The 6,287-nt window shown below is 37.2% G+C and overlaps 1 long non-coding RNA gene across 1 annotated transcript; it reads right to left on the bottom strand.

Annotated features, from left to right (window-relative positions):
- On the bottom strand, positions 3,346-5,968 carry LOC110398984. Its single transcript, XR_002438793.1, has 3 exons — positions 5,787-5,968; positions 4,334-4,409; positions 3,346-4,215 (listed from the first exon to the last, which is right to left on the bottom strand). It is a non-coding gene; the product is annotated as an uncharacterized LOC110398984 (long non-coding RNA).

The following is a 6,287-nucleotide window of genomic DNA, read 5'->3' as shown; positions in this document are numbered from 1 at the left end:
ATGTAAAATTGATCTCCAGAAATTATGAATGCTTACTCAAATGCATATTGGTGAATTCTAAGGTATGAACATGAAAACTAAAGCTATGATTTGATTTGTACATTTCTTTAAACAGATCTGTAGGCTGCTCGAGGTCTGCATATTGTTTTCCTAGTTAGACAGGTTCCATTTTAAGTATCAATTCTGCCATTTATGTGGTGTGTGTGAGAAAGTGTTTCTTGTACCAGAATGATATGATGATGTTTTATTGTTACTTTTTTCCTGTAAGGTGCCACAGAAGAGATCTGTAGATCATATTTTGTAATCAAAATGTTAGCAAGAGAGATTAAGTTCAATACTTCTAATTTTAATTACTCTATAAATTCAGCAGTTTAGGGTACTGTTTTCAAATACTCATAGTCTGTCTTAAATAAATAATATTCTTCATGTCTGAGGAAATATTAGAAAAAAATCTGAAAATGAAACAAAAGAATAGTTTGTAGCTTTCAAATGAATCTTTCAGAGGTTTCTCTTCTATGTTCTACAGCAACATTTTTTAAAATATCTTCTATCTGACATAAATTTAGGGTGAGGAAATTACTTTTTCTCTGTAACATCTGTAAATTTGTGTTCTCATTGTTTTGCATACTATAGTCACAGCAGGTTTTTTGTGCCCATCATATCTATTTTAAATCTCAGTGACCTTAACCATGAAATTGTGCATAGAGTCACAGAATCATAGAATATCCTGATTTGGAAGGGACCCACAAAGACCATTGAATCCATCTCCTGGCTCCACTCAGGACTATCCATAATTCAAACCGTTTGGCAGCGCTATTCATATGATCCTGAACTCCAGCAGCATGGGGCTGTGGTCACTGCCCTGGGGAGCTGTTGCATGCCCAGCCACCCTTTGGTGAATAACTTTTTCCTAATCCCCAACCAGACTCTCCCCTGATGCAGCTCCATGCCGATCCCTCAGGTCCTGTCACTGTCACCAGAGATTAGCACTGTCCCTCTGCTCCCCTCATGAGGAGCTGTAGGCTGCCATGAGGCCTCCCCTCAGCCTCCTCTGCTCTGGTCTGAACAAACCAAGGGGCCTCAGCCAGTCCTCACACATCTTGTTTTCCAGAATTCTCACCATCTTCACAGCCGTCCTTTGAACAGTCTCTAATAGTTTTATGTCCTTCTTATACTGTGATCTCCAAAACTGCACACAGTAGAAAATGTGTGTTATAAGAAATACTGCACTGCATAAGCAGAAAAATTCTCATTTAATTATCATTTTGCTACTAAGAGCTGTAATCTGAACAGCTATGTTGAACACTTTCACAACTATTAATTACGTATCTTCTTAGTACATACAACGTTAGTTTAAGTATCCAAATAAACACTGAAGCAGATCTGTTAAGTGTTTAAATATCACTATTTGCTGAAAGGAGTTACTTTTAAGACTGATGCTGATCTGAACAAGATCAAAAGTCTACTTTTATGCTCAAACAATCTCAGCTAAAATTCACTTACAGTAATGAATACTTCTAATCATCTGCTTAGAAATAGTAAGGGGACAAAGTGTTATTCACAGAAAGTCTCCGATAACCTTTGAAGTTTATGCACTCAGAAAAATAAGCTATTAATAGAATCATAGAATCATTTGAGTTGGAAGGGACCTTTAAAGGTGACCTAATCCAACTCCCCTTCAATGAACAGGGACACCTACCTCTAGATCAGGTTGTTCAGAGCCTCATCCAGCCTCACCTTGAATCTCTCCAAGGATGGGGCATCCACCACATCTATGGGCAACCTGTTCCAGTGCTGCACTACTCTTATCATAAGAAAAATCTTTTCTTATATCCAATCTAGACCTAGATCTTTCCATTTTCATTTTGAAACCATTTCCCCTTGTCCTATCACAACAGACCCTGCTAAAGTGTCTGCCACCTCCTTTCTTATAGCCACCTTTTAGATACTGAAAGGCACATTCTAGGTTTCTCTGCAACACATCCTATCCCTCATGTGTGCTGACCACACCACACAGCTTGGTGTCATCCTCAAACTTGGTAAGGGCGTACTTGACCCCACTATCAATGTCACTGATGGAGATATTAAAGAATATTTGTGCCAGTACTGATCCCTGGGGGACAGCACTCATCATTGATCTCCATCCAAACACTGACCGCTGCTCTCTGGGTACAATCTTGCAACCTGTTTCTTATCCTTTAAACAGCCCATCAATCAAATCCATGTCTTCCCAATTTGGAGAGAATGGTATGGGGTCCACCTCAAATGCCTTACTGAATTCCAGATAGATGATGTCAGCAGACCTTCTCTTGTCCATTGATGAAGTTATAACTGCGTTAACAAGTCAGAAAATGTGAAAGATAAAATTCAGCTTATCCAGATGAATGATTCATATACATTTTTTTTTAAATTCTTTCTTTTTCTGTTGTATCATGAAAAGTCTTTTATGTAAACAGAGATGAAGGTAGTTTGCTCATTAGCCACCACTGAAGAATGTAATAAAGATGTCTGTACATGAGTTTCGTCACTCTTTTAGTGATCTCAATTAAACATGAAATAGACTTTGCAGTTCCAGATTTTAATAGATATCTTGAATTGTATGTCCAAATCCAAGAAAATGTTTCAGCAAATATTTTTAAATATTTATTTCAATATTTTTTTGTGCAACACTCCACTAATCCTAGATTTGCAGTTTTGTCTCAATGCTGTAACCCAAACTTTGGATAATATTTATGTAATCCATTTGACAGTGACATACACTTCAAAATTGTTTGCAACTGTAGAATTATTTACAGCTTGACTGATTCCATTCTTCACTCTCCTTCTCCTTTTAAGTACACTACTGAAATCTTGCCGACAAGAAAACCAAATTTTCCTTAACTGTACAAAGACTCTTCAATGGATAAAGCTATCATGAGTGGAACCCACTGTGGAAAAAAGGCATTCAATGTTAGCAAATCTCATTGAGTTCGTCCTAAGCAGCTATGATCCTTTTTATGTATGCTTCAGAAGGCTTAATTCTGCTATTTGTTCCTGAAATCAATATCAGGACCCTGAGTGCATTCCCTTTTCTGGAGGTCTGGTGCACGGCTTCATGCATTTGCATTGCTCCTCACTTTCTATAATTGTATGTAGTAAACAACAACACATTCACATGGTAAATTAATATTGGAATCTTTAAATACAGCAAATTAGAATAAACTAAACTGTCTGAAATCACACTCGTTTCAGCAGTTAATATAACAAAAATAATAAAAATGCTATTACTTTTGTTGTAACAGCAGATATATTTTTTTAAGTAGTTACCTGCAGTATCCTAAAATGAAATCACTGTATCTGTTTGGTTACAAAATTATAAGCAGGAATCTTCCTCACTGTGAATGGAAGTCGAGGCTTTAACTTATTCATTTCCAAAATATCTGGTAGAGTAAAACATCCCTCATTTCATCTATATGTCACAAAATCAATTAACCTTGCAATAACCTGTGCTCTTCTTCACCTACTTGAAACATCAGCCGAATTGCCTCCTTCAAAATAGCAACCACCTAGCTGAGTTATTAAAAGTAGTTTAGGATCTTCAAATATGGAAATATCTGAAGTGCTATGTGGAATTACCTGGTCTGTTTTTTAGTCAGTTTGTTTGTTTAGTGGTGGTATTTTTTGCTTGCTTTTGCTTAAGATCCATGTAGTCTCTCTGAATTCCACTTTCATCCCAACAAGCAGAAAATAGCTCAGTTGTGACTTCCTGGTCAACACTCTGAATCTTCAGAGCAGCTCACTGTGCTGTATGTTGCCATTTTGAAGTAAGATTTCTCCTATTTTGTTCAAGGGACGAGAGCTTCTGAGAGCTTAACCTTTCCTCTCTTACACCAACCCACAATCACATTTGTCAAATTTTTACTAAGATAATGATGTTGCTGTATTTTTTCAACTCTCTTCCTCATGTTCCATCGCCACTTCTCCTCAGACCTTTGTTGAATAAACTGGTGCCCTTTTTTCCTCTCTTCTATAGATCTGGCAGTTTGCTCACAAAAATCAAATTACTAAGCTTTTATGCAGCATAACATCTACAGATGCACAACTGCCTCTTAGCAGGCTCGGCCTCAAAACAAGATAGCAGAGAACTACATAGGAAGAAGTCTTGTACCATAGTTTTGCTTTTTCTTATGATGTGAAGCACTTACTGGTGAAACTGATGTGGAAAGCCCTGCATTTCTGAAAGAAGTTAGGAGAAGACAAAGAGACAGGTGTGTCAGTACAGAACAGTCAGCAGTATGGGAAAAAGTGCCCTAGGCAGGTGACAACCGACACTAGTATATTTTTGTTGCATTACCTTTCTTTAAAAATAATGTGTTCTTTTCAATTACTCCCTCAACTGCCATTTTCCTTTAAGGATGGTTGCAGGACATCTGTGAAAAAAACATTTTTTTAATGGTTAAGCTGTTTCATTGCTTGTTCAAACCATTTCCTCATAAACACACTGTTCAGAAGTGACACTGACTCCCCCCTTGGGAGGAAAGACTTGCCTGTTCCAGACCAGATTAAACCCTTTAAGAGAATAAGCATGTAGCAATTTGTCTGAACAGCTCTTTGACCTATCTGCCTTCCCCAGTGATGCTTCTGTTCCCTTGTGCATACTGATCTGACTGACAGATTTTTTTTAATGTTGTACCTCCTGGGCTGTGAATCTTCCAGCGTCTGCAATAGCATGCACGTTAGAAATCCTGTTGCTTTCTTATGTTTTCCTTTCCCACTCTCTTATGTAGGAATCACACCAGCAAACTACCATACTGTTTATAAAAAATATATAATTTTAAAGTTTTCAGAAAGGGAAATGCTTATGTCTGTTTCACCACCCAAGGGCTTAAAGCCATCCTGGAATAAAATATTTAGGGGAATACTTAAATACAATTATTCTAATTTTTGTTTTATTTTATCAGGGGAAATATTTATAGTCGTATGCATATCAAGAATTATTACTGTGGTAATTGCTTCTGTAACTGGGAAACATAAAGCAAAAATGATATAATGGAGACAATTTTTTTTCCATATAAACAGAGTAGAAAATACAAAATTCACCAGAACATAGGAGAGATAGGAAATAATGGAAGAAAAGGTGTAAATCTCAACAATACTGAGTCTTTCCAAATGGTATTTCATTTAAGATGTGCAAAATAACAGATGGAGGGTCTCTTTTCCTTTCAGAATCTGCATATCCTTCCAGTGAAGAATATGAAGATTATGAATCTGTACTGTGCCGATTCAGAACATACGTATCTTCCAAACCAAACTTAGGACTGCTTACAGAGGTCTTTTTATGAAGAATATTGAGGTTTTTTTCATAGACTAATGTCCTTTGGCTTAGCCTAGGTTTAGGCCTAAAGGTGGGAGAAAAAAAAAAAAAAAAATCAAACTTACACTGAGAGCAAAGCTGGAGAGAAGTAACGAAAAGAATCCAAATATGCAAAAATTTCTCCCTGGAGTACTTTTACTTAGTGGAAGGGCTGACAAACTCTGTCCAAGGCACTATCCAAGGTTAGTGCTGGGGTAAAGCAGAAAATCCAGAACTTGGAGCACGGCTTGCTTGGTAAGAGCTGCCACAGTCTTGCATTCAAATTGTTACAGGCAAAAGACAACACAACATGCGTATGAAGCTTGGAATCCACTGTTAGTCTAATTAATCTTATAACAGTTTTCCAAATCCTCTATGTAATACTGAGAAAGAAAAAAAAAAACGAACCAAAAAAACCAACCCACAACATATTAATAATGATTCTCGTACATACCTTTCTAGTATCTGCCTCTTTTCGCTGTTTAGCCCATCCATCTACTGTCCCTTTGGGTCCAAAGGCTGACAGTTCCAATCTTCCTCAAGAAGACATGAGGGTAGGAGGGGAATAACAGTCTTGCACTTATTCTTTTGCTTTGAAGCCATCATAGATCACATTCAGAATCAAGACTGTTGCCTTTTATCTTCCTTAGGGAAACGAAAAAAGAAAGAAGTCAGACAGTTTTTAATATAATGGCTCAGATTATTTCCCACTACGTTAATCTAGTTTGCCAAAGTGTGGAGACATATTTGGATGATTTTCAGGATTCTCTTATTTTTCCCAGATAGATTATCCCTGCAATATCTTCTGTAACTATCATACAGCATGCAGGTGCCCTATAAATACAAGACTTCCTCTGGAACTTAGTGTAGATATAAGGGAGAGATTCTATCTTATTTCCTCACGTCTGGAGTGAGCGCTGTTATGGTATAACAGTTCATGTGAGAAGAGACTTCT

Source organism: Numida meleagris, chromosome 4 (genome assembly GCF_002078875.1).
Source record: "Numida meleagris isolate 19003 breed g44 Domestic line chromosome 4, NumMel1.0, whole genome shotgun sequence".
Lineage (NCBI taxonomy): Eukaryota > Metazoa > Chordata > Aves > Galliformes > Numididae > Numida > Numida meleagris.
This window is presented reverse-complemented; position numbering and strand designations above follow the sequence as displayed.